The sequence below is a fragment of the Salmo salar genome, unplaced genomic scaffold (genome assembly GCF_905237065.1).
Source record: "Salmo salar unplaced genomic scaffold, Ssal_v3.1, whole genome shotgun sequence".
NCBI lineage: Eukaryota > Metazoa > Chordata > Actinopteri > Salmoniformes > Salmonidae > Salmo > Salmo salar.
Genome location: NW_025547636.1, coordinates 23932 through 47862, shown reverse-complemented (window position 1 = coordinate 47862; position 23931 = coordinate 23932).

Below are 23931 nucleotides of genomic sequence, written 5' to 3'. Positions count from 1 at the left end.
CTAACGAGCTGGACGTGCTAACGAGCTAACGAGCTAGACGTGCTAACGAGCTAGACGTGCTAACGAGCTAACGAGCTAGACGTGCTAACGAGCTAGGCGTGCTAAAGTCCAACCTCAAAACACAAAATGGAAAAACCAAAGACTAACACCTTAAAAGTTTGCTCACCATCAACAGAAAACAACTTCTATTTCACATTATAATCAACTACAATGCTTCACCTTCACCAATATAAACATGGTGTCTACTGGCTGTCAACAATTAAAAACAAAGAAAAAACATTTTCCCCCACTAGCTTCTAGAACTCTCATCTTCCTAAAACTCACTAGCTTCTAGAACTCTCCTCTTCCTAAAACTCACTAGCTTCTAGAACTCTCCTCTTCCTAAAACTAACTAGCTTCTAGAACTCTCATCTTCCTAAAACTCACTAGCTTCTAGAACTCTCCTCTTCCTAAAACTCACTAGCTTCTAGAACTCTCCTCTTCCTAAAACTCACTAGCTTCTAGAACTCTCCTCTTCCTAAAACTCACTAGCTTCTAGAACTCTCATCTTCCTAAAACTCACTAGCTTCTAGAACTCTCCTCTTCCTAAAACTCACTAGCTTCTAGAACTCTCCTCTTCCTAAAACTCACTAGCTTCTAGAACTCTCCTCTTCCTAAAACTCACTAGCTTCTAGAACTCTGGTCCCCTTGGAATGAGCCCAAACCAAACTCATCTCCAATACGGAAAAACGTGCAGTCAAAATAAGATCCATGTACGCACTGCTACTGGCTAAACACAAAACACAAATCTTTATGGCTACCCACCCTTGTGAGAATGAACCCTGATATTCTAAAAGCAGGGCAACAATGTCAATATAATTGCACAAAAAATTGTCAGTTGGTTGCATAAATAATTATCATTACTAAATGTTACATGAAATGTAAATATGAAATATTTGGTGGGATATCCCCAATGTCAAAACCCAGTTTTAACTTGTCTACATCTAACCAATATGCAGAAACAGTTTGGGATATATTGAAAAACTAAACATAACATGTGCTATATACACAAACATCTGCCACAATAATCATATTACTTGTAATTTTTAAACCAAGCTCCTTATAAACTGCACAAGCACCAGAAACGCTGTTGTTTTGATAAGTAGCAATAAATCACTGATATCGATTAGGGGAAATCAGGTTGTACGTGCTGTTGAAACTAACACAACTAAAAAACACATGGAAATGGGAGATATATTTCACCTCACTGGTTAGAGGACAACCTGCAGAAGACAGTCAGCTACATTTTGGAGTGATGCATTTAATGTGGGGTCCTACACAAAGGAATGATCGACACTAATTTGTCATCACTCATTAATATCATGTTGAAATCAATTGTACGACGGAGGGAGATGGGTTGCACTTCCTGTTAAAAGTAACAACTCAAAAACCACATGGAATCTGGGAATAATGTGTACATCACTGGTTAGAGGACAACTGGTAGAAAACAGCTGGCTACATTTTGAAGTGTTGCATTGTGATTGAAGTGAGTCACCAACATGGTAAGTGTAACACAACTCTATTTGTGTTAGTCACTTTTTATTAAATCACATAAATAGTAACTCTTCCATTTCAGAGCCTGGATTTTCCCCTGAGGCTAATATCCATATCATGTTGAAATCAATAGAACAGGGGACAAACGTTTAGGGTTCTACATTGTGACATCATTAAAAATCTCCGACTACAATGTTAAAACATTCTACATTGTGAGATTTAATTTCATTTATATCATGAAACAACTCCTTCATGTATGTATTCTCTGATATTTGATCAGAGATCTTTTATCAGATTATCTCTGGGCACAGCTATGAGGTTTCTCTTCTGTGTGTGTTCTCTGGTGTACAGTCCTCTGCCCAGATCGACCAAACCTCTTCCCATATTGAGCACAGATATAAGGTTTCTCTCCTGTTTGTGTTCTCTGGTGGTATATCAGGCTGCTTGACCGAGTAAAACTTTTCCCACATTGATTACAGCTATAAGGTTTCTCTCCTGTGTGTGTTCTCTTGTGTAAAGTCAGAGAGCCAGATGTAGTAAAACTCTTCCCACATTGATCACAGCTATAAGGTTTCTCTCCTGTGTGTGTTCTCTGGTGCACTGTCAGATCTCTAGATTGACAAAAACCTTTTCCACATTGATGACAGCTATATGGTTTCTCTCCTGTGTGTATTTTCTGGTGTGAAGTCAGAGAGCCAGATGTAGTAAAACTCTTCCCACATTGACCACAGATATAAGATTTCTCTCCTGTGTGTGTTCTCTGGTGCACTGTCAGATAGCGAGACTGACTAAAACTCTTCCCACATTGATCACAGCTATAAGATTTCTCTCCTGTGTGTATTCTCTGGTGTGATATCAGGCTGGTTGACTGAGTAAACCTCTTCCCACATTGACTACAGCTATAAGGTTTCTCTCCTGTGTGGATTCTCTGATGAATTTTAATGCCTGATGGGTGAATCTCTTCCCCACAGTCAGAGCAGCAGTGAGTTCTCTTCCCTGTGGGTCTTTGCAGGTGTTGCTTGAGGTGTTCTGATCTGGAGAACTCTTCTCTGCCTCTTCAGCATCTGAGGTTGTTGAGGCTCCCCAGAGGATCCACGATAGTCCCGTATCTCTCCTGTGTGAACAACAAAGTCAGACAGATGATTAAAGGCCCACAACAGCGGTAATCCACTGTAAAAGGTGATGCCAACAGCGGAGCCATGATGTTGGACAACAATTGACGTCTGTAATGAATGTAAAAATTATTTGACAATTGTCTTAAAATGAGCAAGAATAGTCATATATTGTCTTGTTTTTCACATGAGTAGTAACATAGATGATTGTAGGCTAGAAATACGTTATTCATGTTGTTGAAACTCTAAGCAGTGTGCTTGACGACTTTTGGTCTCCAATATAGGCCCCTTTCTGTGTTTGCTAAAATTGCGGCACGAGTGCGATGCACATGCAATTTGGTTATAAAACTCCTCCAGCTAATGAGAAACCACTTGTTATGGATGTACTATATCTGCCTGGAGCAAAAATGGCGAGACAAAGATTTTAGTTTTTCACAATGTATTCTGAAAGTGAATGGGGTTAAACTCAGGGGAGTAACCTCCATTTCCAGGTTGCTTATGAGTGCATTTCACAATACTTTGGATTATAATTGTAAGGCTTGTTTGAATGTCCTGTTTAATATAATGTTTGCTACAGTATTATGAATTATGTGTAATTATAGAAGAACCACGTTAATAAAAGTATCCATTTGGGTGTTGTCAATAAAGTTAAGATTTTATTTATTTATTTAACCAGGTAGGCCAGTTGAGAACAAGTTCTCATTTACAACTGCGACCTGGTGAAGATAAAGCAAAGCAGTGCGACACAAACCAGAGTTAGTGGGATAAACAAACGAACAGTCAATAACACAATAGAAAAATCTATATACAGTGTGTGCAAATGGAGTACGGAGGCAAGGCAATAAATAGACCATAGTAGTGAAGTAATTACAATTTAACACTGGAGTGATAGATGTTCAAGTAGAAATACTGGTGTGCAAAAGAGCAAAAAAAGTCAATAAAAACATGGGGATGAGCTAGGTAGTTGGATGGGCTATTTACAGATGGGCTGTGTACAGCTGCAGCGATCGGTAAGCTGATCAGATAGCTGATGCTTAAAGTTAGTTCTACTAGCGTTTAAAGAGCAGTTGGAGGCCACGGGTGGAGTGTTGTATGGCATTGAAGCTTGTTTGGAGGAGAGTTAACTTCTTTGGGATAGGGGGCAGTATTTTTGACGTCCGGATGAAAGCGTGCCCATAGTAAACTGCCTGCTACTCAGGCCCAGAATGTGGATATGCATATAATTAGTAGATCTGGATAGAACACTCTGAAGTTTCCAGAACTGTTTGAATGATGTCTGTGAGTATAACAGAACTCATATGGCAGGCAAAAACCGGAGAAAAATCCAACCAGGAAGTGAGGAAATCTGAGGTTTGTAGTTTTTCAAGTGATTGCTTATCCATATACGTGTCTTTGGTTGTCACAGGAAGTTCTTACTCAACACACGTTGTCTTGGGGGTAGACATAAACAGAATCCTGAATAAGAAGTCTCTACTTTAATAATTGACTGAATGACACAAGGTTGAGTTGCTTAATTTTCACTATCTGCAGGTGGCCATATGACAATAGCTCTAGGCTGTTTTTAACAACTTCCGGTTGTCACAGGAAGCTCTTTCTTCACACACGTTGTCTTTGGGGTAGTCTCAGTCCTGTCTGATGCTGTCTGGTCAGTGAAACAGTCTGTCTCAGTCCTGTCTGATAAGTGAAACAGTTTGTCTCAGTCCTGTCTGGACAGTGAAAGCAGTCTGTCTCAGTCCTGTCTGATGCTGTCTGGTCATAAAGAGTATAACATTGTTGCTGCCCGTAGCGTTGAAGGCAAGGGAAGCCAGTGAGTATTTGGCTTCCTTTGATTGTGTTGGCTGTACTAGCTGTGCTAGCTGTGTTAGCTGTGCTAGCTGTGTTAGCTGTGCTAGCTGTGTTAGCTGTGCTAGCTGTGCTAACTGTGCTAACTGTGTTAGCTGTGTTAGCTGTGCTAGCTGTGTTAGCTGTGCTAGCTGTGCTAGCTGTGTTAGCTGTGCTAATCCAAGTTTATGGTTTTAAAAGGTCAAAATTAAAGACAGATCGTAACTGTAGGTGCTGAACTCTCTGTGTCGTTTTAAAGCAATAGTCGTTTTGTCGTCCCTAAAGCGTCTGAAACATATATTTTGCTTTGACCGTGCTGCAGGTCACCTAACTGTTTGGTTACATGCAATAGCTTTGTGTGGACTTCACCGGACAGCGGTTGCTCTCTGGTTTTGAGATGAAAACAAATGTCTAGTTTAATTTATTCTGCCGCTGTGTCTAGTAGTAGTACCATCAACAGACGGCAGGGGGCAGTAGAACCTGTCTTCACAGTAGAAAGGCAGACACAGTGGATTCATTTGTCTTTAATAAGATCAAACTGAACTAACTGCCATCTTGAAATGTTGAAAAAAGTGTTTTTAAATAACTCAGTCTCATCACTCAATATGAGTCAAAATCTGTCACTTCCGGGAGTGCTCATTTTGTCAAAAATGAAAAAAATGAAAAAAATAACAACTCACAGCTGTGTTAATAGACCCAACTCAAACATCTGCTATCTTGAAATGTCCAAAAGGTATTTAAATGGGCCTACCAGACATCTTCTTGAGAGAAGATAAGGTCAGGGACTCCTGTCTTACTCTCTGTCATGTTGAAATAGGTTCTCCTGTCTTACTCTCTGTCATGTTGAAATAGGTTCTCCTGTCTTACTCTCTGTCATGTTGAAATCGGTTCTCCTGTCTTACTCTCTGTCATGTTGAAATGGGTTCTCCTGTCTTACTCTCTGTCATGTTGAAATAGGTTCTCCTGTCTTACTTTCTGTCATGTTGAGATGGGTTAGTTCTTCTTGAGATAACACAGTATTGCCACTCAACAATATTTTAACCTGCAGGAATATTTTCACATTTCTATGTCATGGTTAGTTCCAAGGATAATGCAACTCATACATTTTTCATTACTTCTAAAATGGGGTACAGGTTTAAAATAATGACAGGTTTAGAATAAGTACAGGTTTAAAAAAAGTTTCCATAAAGCCAACATGGCTTTACTCTCATTAACGTAAGTTTCCAATCTAGAGCAGTTCTAACTTTTGTGATAATGAACTAGCTAACGTTAACTAACTATTACAGGTTTAAATCAAGTATATGTTTAAAATAATTACAGGTGCACCTTACTAGCTTATACTATATCATAAATGGTCTTACCTAGTAAACACAGATTCTAGTTTTCATTCAGTTCACAGATGGCTGGCTGGGCCCTGGACCAGCTCAGGTGAAACACCTTCCCACTAACGAGATGGACAAGCCAGCACAGGTGTAACACATACTGACTAACGAGGTGACACCAATCAGTGCGTCCTACGTGCTAACGAGCTAGACGGGCTAACGAGCTAGACGAGCTAACGAGGCTGTACGGGCTAACGAGCTAGACGGGCTAACGAGCTATACCTGCTCGAGCTATACCTGCTAACGAGCTATACGTGCTAACGAGCTAGACCTGCTACGAGCTATACCTGCTAACGAGCTATACGTGCTAACGAGCTATACCTGCTAACGAGCTAGACGGGCTAACGAGCTAGACGTGCTAACGAGCTATACGGGCTAACGAGCTAGACGTGCTAACGTCCAACCTCAAACCATAAATGGAAAAACCAAAGCCTGTAACACCTTCCCCCTTAAGACAACAAATATATCCTACATTTCTTTTGGACAAATTTGCTCACCACCAACAGAAAACAACTTCCATTTCACATTATAATCAACTACAATGCTTCACCTTCACCAATATAAACATGGTGTCTACTGGATGTCAACAATTAAAAACAAGAAAAAACACGTATTTCTAAATAATAATATACAATAGTATCTTTTCTCCTTTTTTCTTTCTATAGAATCCTAAAACTCACTAGCTTCTAGAACTCTCGTCTTCCTAAAACTCACTAGCTTCTAGAACTCTCATCCCCTTGGAACGAGTCCAAACAAAACTCATCTCCAATACGGAAAAACATGCAGTCAAAATAAATTGTGACCAAATGTACACCCCTTTGTTAATATGTATTGGCAATAATTAACTTAATGGTGAGGCATGGAATAATAAAACATGTATCTTTTGTCAGGCTGAATGTTTGAAATATGAGGTGATTTGAGTCATGCTTCTTCAGTAGTGGAATAAAGACAATTAGCATTTGAATGTTGTCAATAAATACTGGAGTGATGTAGGATTGTTCATAAAATTGATTATAGACCAATTTATTATACTGTGTCCATGTGTATAGGCTGCAAGTACATTGAAAAAAACGACATCTTCTCAACTTTCACTTTCAACAAAACCGAACATATATTGGATGTCGGGCATAGTCTTCTTTTCAACGTCTTTTCAATTACATTTAACTAGGTGGGATAGCCCGATGTCAAAACACAGTTTTAACCTGTCCAAATCAATAACCAATACGCAGAAACAGCTTGGGATATATTGAAAACCTAAACATAAATGTACTATCAACACAAACATCTGCCACAATAATCATATTACTTGTATTTCTTTAAACAAGCACCTTATAAACTGCACAAGCACCAAAAACGCTGTTGTTTTGACAAGTAGCAATAAATCACTGATATCGATTAGGCAGAAAATCAGGTTGTACGTGCTGTTGAAACTAACACAACTAAAAAATAAACATATGGAAATGGGAGATATATTTTACCTCACTGGTTAGAGGACAACCTGCAGAAGACAGTCAGCTACATTTTGGAGTGATGCATTTAAATGTAGGGGTCGCTAAACAAAGGAACACAACACTTATTTGTCATAACTCATCGATATCATGTTGAAATCAATTGTGTGACAGAAGGGAGATGAGGTTGCACGTCATGTTAAAACTAACAGCTCAAAAACCACATGGAATCTGGGAATAATGTGTACATCCCTGGTTAGAGGACAATTTGTAGAAAACAGCTAGCTACATTTTGAAGTGGTGCATTTTGATTCCAGTGGGTCACCAACATGGTAAGTGTAACAACTTTTTTGTTAGTCACTTTTTGTTAAATCACATAAATAGTAACTCTTCCATTTCAGAGCCTGGATTTTCCCCCTGAGGCTAATATCCATATCATGCTGAAATCAATAGAACAGGGGACAAACGTTTAGGGTTCTACATTGGGACATCATTAAAATACTCCTACTACAATGTTAAAACATTCTACATTGTGACATTAATTCATTGATATCATGAAACAACTCCTTCATGTATGTATTTTCTGATGTTTGATCAGAGATCTTTTATCAAATTATCTCTGGTCACAGCTATGAGGATTCTCTCCTGTGTGTGTTCTCTGGTGTTTAGTCAGACCCCCAGACTCAGTAAAACTCTTCCCACACTGATCACAGCTAAATGGTTTCTCTCCTGTGTGTGTTCTCTGGTTCACTGTCAGATGGCCAGATTGAACAAAACTCTTTCCACATTGACCACAGCTATAAGGTTTCTCTCCTGTGTGTGTTCTCTGGTGTAGCGTCAGAGTGCTAGATGCAGCAAAACTCTTTCCACATTGATCACAGCTATAAGGTTTATCTCCTGTGTGTGTTCTCTGGTGTAATGTCAGATGGCCAGATTGAACAAAACTCTTCCCACATTGACCACAGCTATAAGATTTCTCTCCTGTGTGTTTTCTCTGGTGTAGAGTCAGATTGGTAGATGCAGCAAAACTCTTCCCACATTGATCACAGCTATAGGGTTTCTCTCTGTGTGTATTCTCTGGTGCACTGTCAGTTCTCCAGATCGACCAAAACTGTTCCCACATTGATCACAGCTATAAGATTTCTCTCCTGTGTGTGTTATCTTGTGTTGAGTCAGAATGTTAGATGTAATAAAACTCTTCCCACATTGATCACAGCTATAAGGTTTCTCTCCTGTGTGTGTTCTCTGATGAATTGTAATGCCTGATGAGGTGAATCTCTTCCCACTGTCAGAGCAGCAGTAAGTTCTCTTCCCTGTGGGTCTCTGCAGGTGTTTCTTGAGGAGTTCTGATCTGGAGAGACTCTTCTCTGCCTCGTCAGCATCACGATGTTGTTGAGGCTCCCCAGAGGATCCACGACTGTCCCGCCTCTCTCCTGTGTGAACAACAAAGTCAGACAGATGGTTAAAGGCCCACAACAGCAGAAATCCACTGTTTATTTGAGGTAAAAGGTGATGCCCAGATCATACCCATGAAGTTCTACAACAATTGAGGTCTGTTAAATTATTTGACAATTAAGACAGTCAACTTAGCAACAATCATATTTTGTCTTGTTTTCACATTAGTAGTAACTAGAAATAAGTTATTCATGTTGTTGAAACTCTAAGCAGTGTGCCAGACGACTTTTGGTCTCCAATATAGGCCCCTTTCTGTGTTTGCTAAAATTGCAGCACGAGGGGCAATGCACACGCAATTTGATTGCAGAAACACCTCCCTGCTAATGAGGAAACCACTTGTTATGGATGTAGTATATCTGCTAATGAGGAAACCACTAGTTATGGATGTAGTATATCTGGTAATGAGGAAACCACTAGTTATGGATGTAGTATATCTGGTAATGAGGAAACCACTAGTTATGGATGTAGTATATCTGGTAATGAGGAAACCACTAGTTACGGATGTAGTATATCTGGTCATGAGGAAACCACTAGTTATGGATGTAGTATATCTGGTAATGAGGAAACCACTAGTTACGGATGTAGTATATCTGGAATGAGGAAACCACTAGTTATGGACCACTAGTTATGGATGTAGTTTATCTGGTAATGAGGAAACCACTAGTTATAGACACCATTCACAATACTGGCTGAGGTACGAGTAAAACATGACATATTATTTCCTAACCATTCACAATGCTGGCTGAGGTACGAGTAAAACATGACATATTATTTCCTAACCATTCACAATGCTGGCTGAGGTACGAGTAAAACATGACATATTATTTCCTAACCGTTCACAATGCTGGCTGAGGTACGAGTAAAACATGACATATTATTTCCTAACCGTTCACAATGCTGGCTGAGGTACGAGTAAAACATGACATATTATTTCCTAACCGTTCACAATGCTGGCTGAGGTACGAGTAAAACATGACATATTATTTCCTAACCATTCACAATGCTGGCTGAGCTACGAGTAAAACATGACATATTATTTCCTAACCATTCACAATGCTAGCTGAGGTACGAGTAAAACATGACATATTATTTCCTAATTGTCAAAAAATCCCCACTCCTTAATCAACTGGTCTCTCTCTGTTTAACCAGAATAACGTGAGTTGTGACCTTCAGACTGTTAGACTGTTAGTCCATAATCAACTAGTCTCTCACTGAGACAGCTTTGATGGCCCAATAAATGTTTCTGCCAGCCAATGTGATAATTCCAGTACAATACATGTGTAAAGGGTGTTGAGCTTGTTAAAGAAGAGATAGAGAGGTAACCATACACATTGCACATGGACCGTAAGAAATCCTGAAGGTATTGAAATGCCTGGGCTCGCAGGGGATGTGTTAATTCATAACCCATCATTTATACCTGTTAATTCATAACCCATCATTTATACCTGTTAATTCATAACCCATCATTTATACCTGTTAATTCATAACCCATCATTTATACCTGTTAATTCATAACCCATCATTTATACCTGTTAATTCATAACCCATCATTTATACCTGTTCATTCATAACCCATCATTTATACCTGTTAATTCATAACCCATCATTTATACCTGTTAGTTCATAACCCATCATTTATACCTGTTAATTCATAACCCATCATTTATACCTGTTAATTCATAACCCATCATTTATACCTGTTAGTTCATAACCCATCATTTATACCTGTTAATTCATAACCCATCATTTATACCTGTTAATTCATAACCCATCATTTATACCTGTTAGTTCATAACCCATCATTTATACCTGTTAATTTATAACCCATCATTTATACCTGTTTGTTCATAACCCATCATTTATACCTGTTAATTCATAACCCATCATTTATACCTTTTTGCTTGAAAGGGGCGGAGCTCCCTGACCTTACTTGGCAGGAACTAATGGGGATTCATAATAAACCCCAGGAAGAGTAGCTGCTAACTTGGCAGGAACACTGGAGCTCTGTCAGAGTGACCATCGGGTTCTTGTTCACCTCCTTGACCAAGGCCCTTCTCCCCCGATTGCTCAGTTTGGCCAGGCAGCCAGCTCTAGGAAGAGTCTTGGTGGTTCCAAACTTCTTCCATTTAAGAATGATGGAGGCCACTGTGTTCTTGGGGACCTTCAATGCTGCAGACATTTTTTGCTACCTTTCCCCAGATCTGTGCCTCGACACTATCCTGTCTCAGAGCTCTATGGATAATTCCTTTGACCTCATGGCTTGGCTTTTGCTCTGACATGCACTGTAAACTGTGGGACCTTATATAGACAGGTGTGTGCCTTTCCAAATCATGTCTAATCAATTGAATTTACCACAAGTCGACTCCAATCAAGTTGTAGAAACATCTCAAGGATGATCAATGGAATCAGGATGCATCTGAGCTCAATTTTGAGTCTCATTGCAAAGGGTCTGAATACTTAAGTTAATCAATTTGCAAAAATGTCAAACTGTTTTTGGTTTGTCATTATGGGGTATTTTGTGTAGATTGATGAGGGGGGAAAATTATACAATTTTAGAATAAGGCTGTAACGTAACAAAATGTTGAAAAAGTGAAGGGGTCGGAATACTTAACGAATGCTCTGTATATCACTGGCAGGGCTTTCTACCTCTGGCAGTGTTTTCTACCGCTGGGAGTGTTTTCTACCACTGGCAGTTTTGTACACAGTCATGTGATACGTGGTATAGAAAAGTCCAATCTTAGGAGAGTACATGGAGAGTACACGCACTATACAGTGTGTCTGCAGGTGTCTATCTGTCAAAACCACTGATACAGGAGCCCCTCCACCCTCTGGTGGGATGGATCATGTCTACAGAGAAACCTAGATTCAAATACTTAGATGTGTGTGTATTGGGTCTATGTTGTGAAATAGTTAGATATTACTTGATAGATATTACTGCACTGTCGCAGCTAGAAAGACAAGCATTTCGCTACACCCACAATAACATCTGCTAAACACGTGATGTAACCAATAAAATGTGATTTGATTTGAAATAAACGTCCTATTTAACAAAGGTGCTTTTGGCTGGAGTCAAAATGACTCCAAAGGATTTGAATTAAAAGTAAATTTTGACACAGAAACACTAAACCATGATTTATATATATTAAAAACAAGTTGTTTGACAAAGTCATTAAAAATTGGAATAATTGAATGAACCACATTTTGGCTATGATAAAAGATATGCCTCTGGGGTCAAAATGATCCATGTCAGAAGTATGGTTCAATGAAAATATGTAGTGGGTGTAAAGTTTGTATTAAATTCTCACTCATTAAAAACGAATCAATCAACACATGCTTCTCTTTGAACGACTTAATGTAATATTAATATTTTATGAAATAAATGAAAAATAAACGTTTGGTTCCTCAACTGCGTTGCCCAGTCCAGTCAGCAGATGGCGATGTGCGTCTTTTAGGTTCAGGCGATGCTGCCAGTGTGACGTAGAATCTAGTGGACGGGACGCTCCTTCAACAACAACAACTAGTCAGACACCTCGGTAGCTTTCTAGCAAACATAGCTACAACATTCACGCTCTTTACACTGGTTTGGTGTATATTAGTCGCTGTGTATTAAACACACTTCTGTCGTATGTACTTGTTGGCCCATTTAATTATATATTTACGTTGTTTGTCAGCTAGCTGGTTTGCTAAGTTAGCTTAGAACTAGGCTAGTCGCTAATGCTAGCTAGCTAACATCCCCGACCATGAGTTCACTAAGCTACTCTCCTCCTGTTAAAGAGGAGGTCTGCTGGACGGAGAAAGAAGCTCTAGTGAAAGAAGAGAAGAATGTTACAATACAAAAACAAGTAGCGGGTGAGGCTGTTACCGTGAAAGAAGAAGAGAAAGACGTTAAAGTGAAAGAAGAGAAAGACGCGTTCAGAGTGAAAGAGGAGGAGGATGTTACAGTAAAAGAAGAGGAGGAAGAGAAAGAGGAGGCAGTTTTGGAGTGAAAGAGGAGGAGGGGGAGATGACTGTTACATTGGAGGAAGAAGAGGAGGTTGGAGATCTGTTTAACACCAGTAAGTACCGTCTCTGCAGTCGTGGAACCAATATGCAGTAAAGGGGTTCTACACTTTAATGTTGTTCTGTAGGAATGGCTGAAGCTTCACTGTAACGTGTAGAACATCAAGAGTGGACCATCAACAAAACGTTAACAATTGATCAAATGCATCCAATGACAATGCCTGAAATACTGTAGTCCTCAATATCTCCTATTAGATTAGCCCAAGATGTTCTCTTAAAGGGGCCATCAGCAGTTGTTACATCCATTTAGGGACTTATACATTAATGATATGTACCCATCTGTTTCTTGAAGAAATCACTTATAAATGCCTCATGAGCTTAGTTCAACTGTCGTACCCCATCAGAACCCAAAATATAAGCTTTTATTTACTCCAATGTTTGTCAGTAAATATAAACAAACACTGTATATCCTCAAAACATGGTTAAAACTATAATGTTGATATCATGGATGGTTACATTTCTCCAGCTCCATCCCTCAGCTTTTTACTGAAACGGGCAGGGAGTACGCTTTGATATTGTTTCTACTGCTGATTGCTGCCCCGTTACTCCTCAAGGTCCAAGGACTGTATGTTATTTTCAGAGGTAGACTCGCTCTGGCAGTCAAAATAATCAAATATTCCATCATCAAATCAAATGTATTTATATAGCCCTTCTTACATCAGCTGAGTGGCAAGTTATCTGACCATTTCTACCAATCTGTGTGCCAGTTGTGATTTTCATATGTACATTTTACTGGAACAGTTTCATTTCATTTATAATAGTATCTCAAAATCATTGCCTGTGATTAATCTACATTCTATCTAAATGAAAATTATACAAATCTAAAAGTAACTTTTATTGCCATCTATGTAAAAAAAACGCAAGTAAAACTAAATGCATGCTATTCAACCGATCGCTGCCTGCACCTGCCCGCCCGTCCAGCATCACTACTCTGGACGGCTCTGACTTAGAATACGTGAACAACTACAAATACCTAGGTGTCTGGTTAGACTGTAAACTCTCCTTCCAGACTCACATTAAGCATCTCCAATCCAAAATTAAATCTAGAATCGGCGTCCTATATCGCAACAAAGCATCCTTCACTCACGCTGCCAAACACACCCTCGTAAAACTGACCATCCTACCGATCCTCGACTTCGGCGATGTCATCTATAAAATAGCCTCCAACACTCTACTCAACAAACTGGATGCAGTCTATCACAGTGCCATCCGTTTTGTCACCAAAGCCCCATATACTACCCACCACTGCGACCTGTACGCTCTCGTTGGCTGGCCTTCGCTTAATACTCGTTGCCAAACCCACTGGCTCCAGGTCATCTACAAGACCCTGCTAGGTAAAGTCCCCCCTTATCTCCGCTCACTGGTTACCATAGCAGCACCCACCTGTAGCACGCGCTCCAGCAGGTATATCTCACTGGTCACCCCCAAAGCCAATTCCTCCTTTGGTCGTCTTTCCTTCCAGTTCTCTGCTGCCATTGACTGGAACGAACTGCAAAAATCTCTGAAGCTGGAGACTCATATCTCCCTCACTAGCTTTAAGCACCAGCTGTCAGAGCAGCTCACAGATCACTGCACCTGTACATAGCCCATCTGTAAACAGCCCATCTATCTACCTACCTCATCCCCATACTGTATTTATTTATTTATCTTGCTCCTTTGCACCCCAGTATCTCTACTTGCACATTCATCTTCTGCACATCTACCATTCCAGTGTTTAATTGCTATATTATAATTACTTCGCCACCATGGCCTGTTTATTGCCTTAACTTACCTCATTTGCACTCACTGTATATAGACTTTTTGTTTTCTTTTGTTCTACTGTATTATTGACTGCATGTTTTGTTTATTCTATGTGTAACTATGTGTCGAATTGCTATGCTTTATCTTGGCCAGGTCGCAGTTGCAAATGAAAACTTGTTCTCAACTAGCCTACCTGGTTAAATAAAGGTGAAATGTAAAAAAAAGTAAAAATTTAAAAATATCACAAATAGTATGGTTAGTATGAGTATTCTAACACACCTAATGACTTATCAACAGCTCTAACAATTTGACCCCCACAGGAAATCTACACTGGCAGTTATAGAAAGACCCATTTACTATATAACCATTGATTCATGAAGAATATAACTTATAAATGCCTCAAATGTTTCAACTTTATTACCCCACCAGAAACCAAAACATAAGCTCGTATAATGCCACTGTTTGTAAACAAGCACTGTATAGCCTTGAAATCTTGTTTAAAACAATAATTTTGACCTTATGGATGGCCAGTGCTTGTATTTATAGTGTAGTCAATTCAGGGGGTAGTCCTGGGCTGAACTCAAACTTGGGTCCAGCAACTGTCAAGCCAACAACTTATAACTGTTACGCCAAGATGTCTGAACTTCTTGAAGAGGTCTCTAGGTGTTGGGTTACGGTTTCTACAATAGCTTTCTCTATGAATTTGAGAGTGGTTACACTTCTCCTTCCCCCATCCCTCAGCTGTTTACCAAACCAAGTCTCAGGGCTGACAATGTTTTGCTATTTAAATCCTAGGTTATCGCTATAAAATAGCCACACATCTATCAACCATTCTGTAGTTCATACAATAACAAATCTGTCATTCCACCACTAGTTTGGTTATAAGATGATGATGGGGCTGGAGAAATGTAACTACTCTCAAATTCATAGACAGACCTATGAAGGCAAGGACTGACCATCCATGATATCAACATTATAGTTTTAACCATGTTGAGGCTATACAGTGTTGATTTACATTGTTTCTAGACATTGGAGTAAAAAAAGCTTATTTGGGGTTCTGATGGGGTACAACAGTTGAACTCAGCTCATGAGGCATGTGTTATATTCTTCAACAATCAATGGCTATAAATAAATCATTTAAAAAGTCTAAATATAGATGTAGCTATTGCATATTTCCCCTTTAACCCCACACATCAGTTCAACAACTGCAGAGTTTGTGCCTCTGTTTTTAAGACAGTACTTACTAGTGTTAATCAGGGAACGGTTTCTCAAAACCATCTTATTGCTAAGTTCACCGTTAGAACCATTAGACGCCTTAAGTTGCGTTTGGGAAACCGGGCCCAGATGTCCAGTTTCCTCCTCTATCGATGTAACAGTCATCTCCCCCTCTTCCTCTTTCACTCCATAAACTGCATCCTCCTCTTCTTTTACTGTAACATCCTCCTCCTCTTTCACTCTGAACGCGTATTTTTCTTCTTTCACAGTAACGGCCTCACCCTCTACTTCTTGTTTTACTGTGATATTCTCTTCTTTAGCAGGAGGAGAGTAGCTCAGTGACCGCATGGTTGGGAATGTTAGCTAGCTAGGCTAATGCTAACTTAACCAGCCTGCTAGCTGAATAATAACAACAACACCGTAAATATGAAATTAAATCGGATAACTAACTAGACGACAAAAGTGGGTTTAAAACACAGTGGCTAATATACACTAACGCGTCTAAAGAGCTTTATCGGTTCGGCTATTTTGTCTAGCAAGCTACCGTGGTGTCTGACTAACTGTTGCTGCTGTTGAAAGAAGAGTTTCGTCCACTAGATTATACGTCACACCAACAGCATCGCCTTAAATTCCCAGACCGCCATCTGCTGACTGGAGTGGGTAACGCAGTTGAGTAAAATGTTTATTTTGTCAGACAAAAGTTAAAGGGTAGGAATAAGGGACATCGCTGGTCCTAAAATATTCATTAGCCCCCCCCCTAAATAAATCAATATCAGTCAATATATTTTTTCTGTGATTTATATTTTGTCGTCAACCGTTCCATCGCATCTTAAACTTTTTACCGAGTCGGCACTAGGACCGGGGGAGGCTGCTGCTGCACTAGTGACTGTTAGAATTTCTTCAGCAAAGATGGTGGACAGAAACACTAGGAGAGAGGGGTACCCCTACACAGAACTGAACTGGATCAAAGATGGAGGACAGAAATACTAGGAGAGAGGGGTACCCCTACACAGAACTGAACTGGATCAAAGATGGCGGACAGAAATACTAGGAGAGAGGGGTACCCCTACACAGAACTGAACTGGATCAAAGATGGCGGACAGAAATACTAGGAGAGAGGGGTACCCCTACACAGAACTGAACTGGATCAAAGATGGTGGACAGAAACACTAGGAGAGAGGGGTACCCCTACACAGAACTGAACTGGATCTAAGATGGAGGACAGAAATACTAGGAGAGAGGGGTACCCCTACACAGAACTGAACTGGATCTAAGATGGCGGACAGAAATACTAGGAGAGAGGGGTACCCCTACACAGAACTGAACTGGATCAAAGATGGCGGACAGAAATACTAGGAGAGAGGGGTACCCCTACACAGAACTGAACTGGATCAAAGATGGAGGACAGAAATACTAGGAGAGAGGGGTACCCCTACACAGAACTGAACTGGATCAAAGATGGAGGACAGAAATACTAGGATGGAAGCAAATGTAAGGGATTATAACGTCATAACGAATCATGCAGAAACATGTACAGTTGAGAGGTGTAAAAGACAGAAAGGGAAAGAGGTAAGCACATAGGAGCAGGGAAGGCAGCACATGATTAATGAATCACAGTGCTACATAAATATTCTCTCAGTTCATCACAATTACATAATAGTGTCTCGTCGACCCAAAGGTTCTTAAAAGCAGGTGAGGTGGTGATGATGGGACTGGGGGTTGGCATCCTCTCACATCAAAACATACCTGCAGACGAGAGACAGATGGTGTTTGTGTTTTTATTTTAAAATTGTTAGTCATCAATCAGGAGGTGAAATGGAAAACTGACCTTGGATCATTAACTCTGGGACTACTGCATCTCTATCTGTATTTCAATGTAAAGCATCTCTTTAATAATACTTCCTGTATAATATAAACTGACCTGGGATCATTAACTCTGGGACTACTGCATCTCTGTCTGTATTTCAATGTAAAGCATCTCTTTAATAATACTTCCTGTATAATATAAACTGACCTGGGATCATTAACTCTGGGACTACTGCATCTCTGTCTGTATTTCAATGTAAAGCATCTCTTTAATAATACTTCCTGTTGACCTGACCAAGTGACCTCTCACCTCTGATCATGCTGTGCCCTCTATGTAGCCAGTTCAGATGCAGGAGGGGTTCACCGACACAGCTGATATAACCTAGAGGATTTAGGGAGAAGGGGAGAGAGGGATGAAGTGAAGGAGAGAGACTGTTATTGAGAAAATAAGGTAGTTAAAGCGACAGTGTTCAACAGGAATCTGTGTGTGGCCTCACCTGGTGTCCACACCACACTAAGTGGCTGCAGAGTACTTTATGCTGAAAAACATGAACGGACCAACAAGGACAAACAATACAGCGTAGTTATAGAAATAATGAAGTGTCTTACTATTCTCCATGGTTGGCCCTCTTGCCTATTCTTTGAAGGTGGAAGGAGCCACAGTTATACACCTGAACCTGCTTACTGCACAACACAATCCATCAATCAGATTGATACATGAGTGTGTAGGTGTGGGTTATAGGGTGTCTAATTGTTCTACATTTTTTTCAATATGGGTGATTTAAAATAGCCTGTTTTGTTTTTGTACAGACATCACACCCTTACCTACACAGCACCCTCACCTGAGAAGTAGAAATCAAAGGGAGAGAAACTGTGAATTGAATAACTGCAGTTGACATAGCTCAGTAAATGGAAGAATACTCTTATTGCAATGTGAATGGCTCTTAAAAGAGCTTTTGGTTGTGCATAGTGTAGTCTGTGGTGTTGTCAGGGAACAGCACCCTCTTTGAAGAAGTAGGAGGTGAAGATCTCCTGCACACGGATTGGCTCTCTTGCTGCGTTGTTGGACCCCATCCTTGAAACATCCTGCAGAGCAGCAGACTCCTCCTCTGGCACACGGCGGCGAGCTGCAGATCCCCTCCTGGTCCTCGTGTCCATCCTCATGAAGTTACGCAGGACACAGGTAGCCTTCACACACCTGAATTCCTCCAGGAGGCAGTCCCAGATGACCCTGGTCACCCAACCTTGCAGTGCCCTACACGGTAACTGTAGGCAATCGTTTTGAAGGAATCTCCAGTTACAAGGTCTCTGTAGGAATATGGAAGACAATGTAATTATTAGACTGTTACATCACCAGGTCATTGTGGATTACTAAAGTATAATATCCCTGATAACAAATCATGATAACATTGGATTGATAGATGCATGGGCACACATATGTACATGTGTAGCATGTGACAATAACAGAATCATATCAAGGATGGCATCACAAATGAATACATAAATACCACTTGAAGCTTGATAATGAGTTGATCATTTGAATCAGCTGTGCAGTGTGAAGGCAAAAACAAAAATGTGCCCCTCTGAGTCCCCAGGACTGAGAACCACTGCTCTTCATTGGGACCTCTTCATATGTAGACTGGCTTTCATAGAGCTCTTTATCTGAGGACAGAAAACCTCACAAGAAACAGACTTCATTATAGTCAGATTACACCACACTGAATATTATGTTACTATTATCTCCGTCCTCACTTCTAGGGACAGGAACTACACAAAAGTACCTGCCCTATCCAGAATAGCCTCCTCTCTCACTGACAGTTGGGGCTGCTATCCTTTCACCCTCCTCCATGGCTGTTAGCTAGCTACCTACAAATGCATGTGGAGTTTGTTTTTTACAGTGATAAATACATCAAGATAGCTAGCTAAAATGAAGTTAGGTAGCTGGTGATATTTAATTATATCTATACAGAATGTGATATTTAATTATATCTAGCTATCTATCTATACAGAATGTGTAGTTGTCTAGATAGATAGCTCATTTAGCAGCTCATTTGAGTTAGCCTGCACTGTAGCTAGTTAGCTAATAATACATCGTTTTTTTTTTACATTTTCAAAATCTATTTACTTACTTGAATAGGTTCTTCCAGCCATGTGGACAACTGGAAACAGGGCAGCAAAGTTTGTCACCAGAGCGTTTTAGAGGATATTACTATTGAACTATGTACCCATTTAATAACCAGACCTTCATACAAACTTGCTCTGCTGAATTCTTGACGGAGTCACAATGGGCGGCCTAAGAGGCATCTAGTCCATCTGCTGACTGGACGCAGTTCAGTAAAATGTACATTTTATCTTCAGACAACAAGTTAAAGGGGTCAAATACTTATTTCACTCATTAAAATGATAATCAATTTATAACATTTTTGACATGCGTTTTTCTGGATTTTTTGTTGTTGTTATTCTGTCTCTCACTGTTCAAATAAACCATTAAAATTATAGACTGATCATTTCTTTGTCAGTGAAAGTGTAAGTGGGCAAACGTACAAAATCAGCAGGGGATCAAATACTTTTCCCCCCCCACTGTATCTCAGTCTATGCTGCTCTGACATTGTTTATCCATATATTTATATATTCCTAATTCCATTCCTTACCTTAGATTTGTGTGTATTAGGTATTTGTTGTGAAATTGTTAGATATTAATTGTTAGATATTACTGCACTGTGGGAACTAGAAGGACAAGCATTTCACTACACCTGCAATAACATCTGCTGAACCCCTGTATGTGACCAACAACATTTGATTTATTACGAAGGTAATTTGTGTCAAATTTACTTTTCCCCTCATTCACCCCACCTCTTTACATTGCTTATGCATATTCAGTGGCCTGACTGCGTCCAGACTATGTCAAAGGCCCATCCTGGTAGATCTGAACCTAATGCAGCTTGGAGTGATCAGATGACAGAAGTCACATTTAGGTGCCAGGTGTAACTGAGGCTGTAGATGCTACATATCCATTACTTTGAGTGTTGTATATAATATGACTAAATGTGTTTCTGTGTTGCAGGGGCAGTCAATAAATGGAACAGCAAGGCCACAGAACATGACATAAGCAGAGCTGTGGGAGACCACCTCAAGCCCCTGGTAGAGCCGGGGGGTGGTGTTTACCACTCCACCACGCCTTCAGCAGGCTGGAAAAGTTGGATTGATAGTTTTTCATACTAAGGTGGACCAAGAGTCTGTTGATTGGTCGGTCATAGGGTTCATTAGTTTTGCAATATGTTCAAATCAAATCAAGCTTTATTTATACAGCACATGTCAGACATGGATGCAACACAATGGCTTCACAGGAAAAAACTATGAAAATAATCAGAAATATTTAGTACACAAATATGAGGATAAAAAAACAATAATAACAACTGAAAGACTAATGAGCATTGTAAGGAAATGCCATTGATTAAAATATTAATTGGATGCAATATCCAACCCAAAATATAAGCTTGTTTTTTAGGAGGGGCTCTGAAAGACACTATGGGGGTGTCCACTGGAAGTTGACTAGTAACAACAACTGGGACCTAAAAGACACCCACCATGAGACCCACTAAATCTGCCCAAGAAGAGGAAAACAAAAGAAAAACCCACACCAAACTTAAAGACAGGAAGCAAACCAAAAAGGTGGAGCAACTAAAGGTGTTGACTCTCCACATGTATCAAGACAACTGGAGCACTGGGCCAGACACTCTTAAATAGAACCTGGACCAGCTCAGGTGAAACACCTTCCCACTAACGAGATGGACAAGCCAGCACAGGTGTAACACATACTGACTAACGAGGTGACACCAATCAGTGCCTTCTTTAACAGGTGGAGGAGAGTAGCTTAGTGAACTCATGGTCGTGTATAATAAAGGGAGTTAGTTATTAGCGATCAGATTGTGCTAACTTAACCAGCCAGCTAGTTGATCACAACGTAAATATGAAATTAAATGGGGTAGCTAGTTGCTCATACATAAGTATTAGTTAAAGAAAATGGCAAATACAACACGAAATTGTCTAAAGAACTTCATGCTCCGACTTTGTCGGCTAGCGAGCTACCGAGGTGGCTGGTGAAAGTTGCTGAAGAAGCGTTCCGTCCACTAGATTACATGTCATACTAGAAACATCGCCTGAAAGTAGACACATATCGCCATCTGCTGTCTGGAGGAGGAAACGCAGTTGAGGAGGGAAAACTATTTTTGGCCTTTTTCATTGAATTATAATATTATAGCAGTTCAGGGAAACGTTTTTTTTTCTTTCCATTAAATATGAATATTATCAACACGGTATAAAGAGCAACAAGTGTTGTTTGATTATTCAGATTTGTTTGAGAATTTAAAACAAACTCTACATCTACTCCACATCTGTATTTCTGATTCAGTCAAATAACTAGATATCAAAATAAGCAATTTAGTTATTGATACCCTGATAAAGATGAGCTAAAATGACTGTATGAAATAAATAAATTAATTACCCACTACCAGGATATTTTAGTCCAAAACCTGGCCACTTCTCTGCCAGGAGGCTGAAACTGGGCTTGCTAAGTCACCTTTCCAGCAAGACACACTGCACCCACAAAGAAATGGTTAATTGGGCACAAACCAACATTTTCAATGGCCATCTCAGTCTTCGGACTTGAACTCCATTGAAAACCTGTGGTTTGAACTCGAACAGGGCAGTCCATAAGCGCAGACTAAATAAATCAAGGACATGGAGAGATCTTAATGGAGGAAGGGTCTAAGATCCCACCCAATGTGTTCTCTAATCTCATTAAACATTTGTCGTTATCCTCCCAAGGAGGGTGCTGGAGTATTGGAAAACATGGTGGCAGTAATTCAGACCCCTACCTTTTGAGAATGTTATGTTCAACTAAATCTCTTTCTCTGAGCAATTGTTTGTGCATACAATAGTGTAATTCCACCCTTTTTTTTACATATAGAAGTATTTGAATTTCTTTATTTTATAGAGTTGTTTTTGCTCATCTTTATCAAGGGTGTCAAATAATTTTGTCCCCACTGTACCTCCATACTGCTAAGTTACATGGTGTAACAATACATCATGCAGATGTATATAATGAACAGACTAGGTCTATACTGCTCACAGGTGTAAATACATCATGTAGATGTATATAATTTAAATGACTAGGTCTATACTGGTCTTATGGTGTAACAATACATCATGTAGATGTATATAATGAACAGATTAGGTCTATACTGCTCCTACATGGTAACAACACATCATGTAGATGTATATAATGGAATAGACTAGGTCTATACTGCTCCTACACGGTGCCAATACAACATACAGATGTATATAATCAACAGACTAGGTCTATACTGCTCCTACATCGCAACAATACATCATGTGATGTATATAATGAACAGACAAATAGGTCTATACTGCTCCTACATGTGGTGCAACAATACATCATGTAGATGTATACAATGAACAGACTAGGTCTGGGTACCGCTCCTACATGGTGTAACAATACATCATGTAGATGGTTATAATAGAACAGACTAGGGTCTATACTGTCTACATGGTGTAACAATACATCATGTAGATGTATATAATGAACAGACTAGTCTATACTGCTCCTACATGGTGTAACACATTCATGTAGATGTATACAAACAATGACTAGTCTATACTCCCCCTACATGGTGTAAACAATACATCATGCAGATGTATATAACAGAATAGACTAGGTCTATGCCGCCGCTACATGGGTGCGACAACAAGACCATGTAGATGTATATAACCAGGCTAGGATCAACTATACTGCTCCTACATGGTGCAACAAATACACTCGCGTAGATGTATAGAATGAACAGACCAGGTCTATACTGCTCCTACATGGTGCAACAATACATCATGTAGATGTATATAATTAACAGACTAGGTCTATACTGCTCCTACATGGTGCAACAATACATCATGTAGATGTATATAATGAATAGACTAGGTCTATACTGCTCCTCACATGGTGTAACAATACATCATGTAGATGTATATAATGTAACAGACTAGGGTCTATACTGCTGCTACATGGTGTAACAATACATCAAGTGTACATGTATATAATGAACAGATTAGGTCTATACTGCTCCTACATGGTGTAACAACACATCATGTAGATGTATATACTAGAACAGACTAGGTTCTATACTGCTCCTTACATGGTGTAACAATACATCATGTAGATGTATATAATGAACAGGACCAGGTCTATACTGCTCCTGCATGGTGTAACAACACATCATGTAGATAACGCCACAACAGACTAGGTCTATACTGCTCCTACATGGTTAAACATAAAATACACCATGC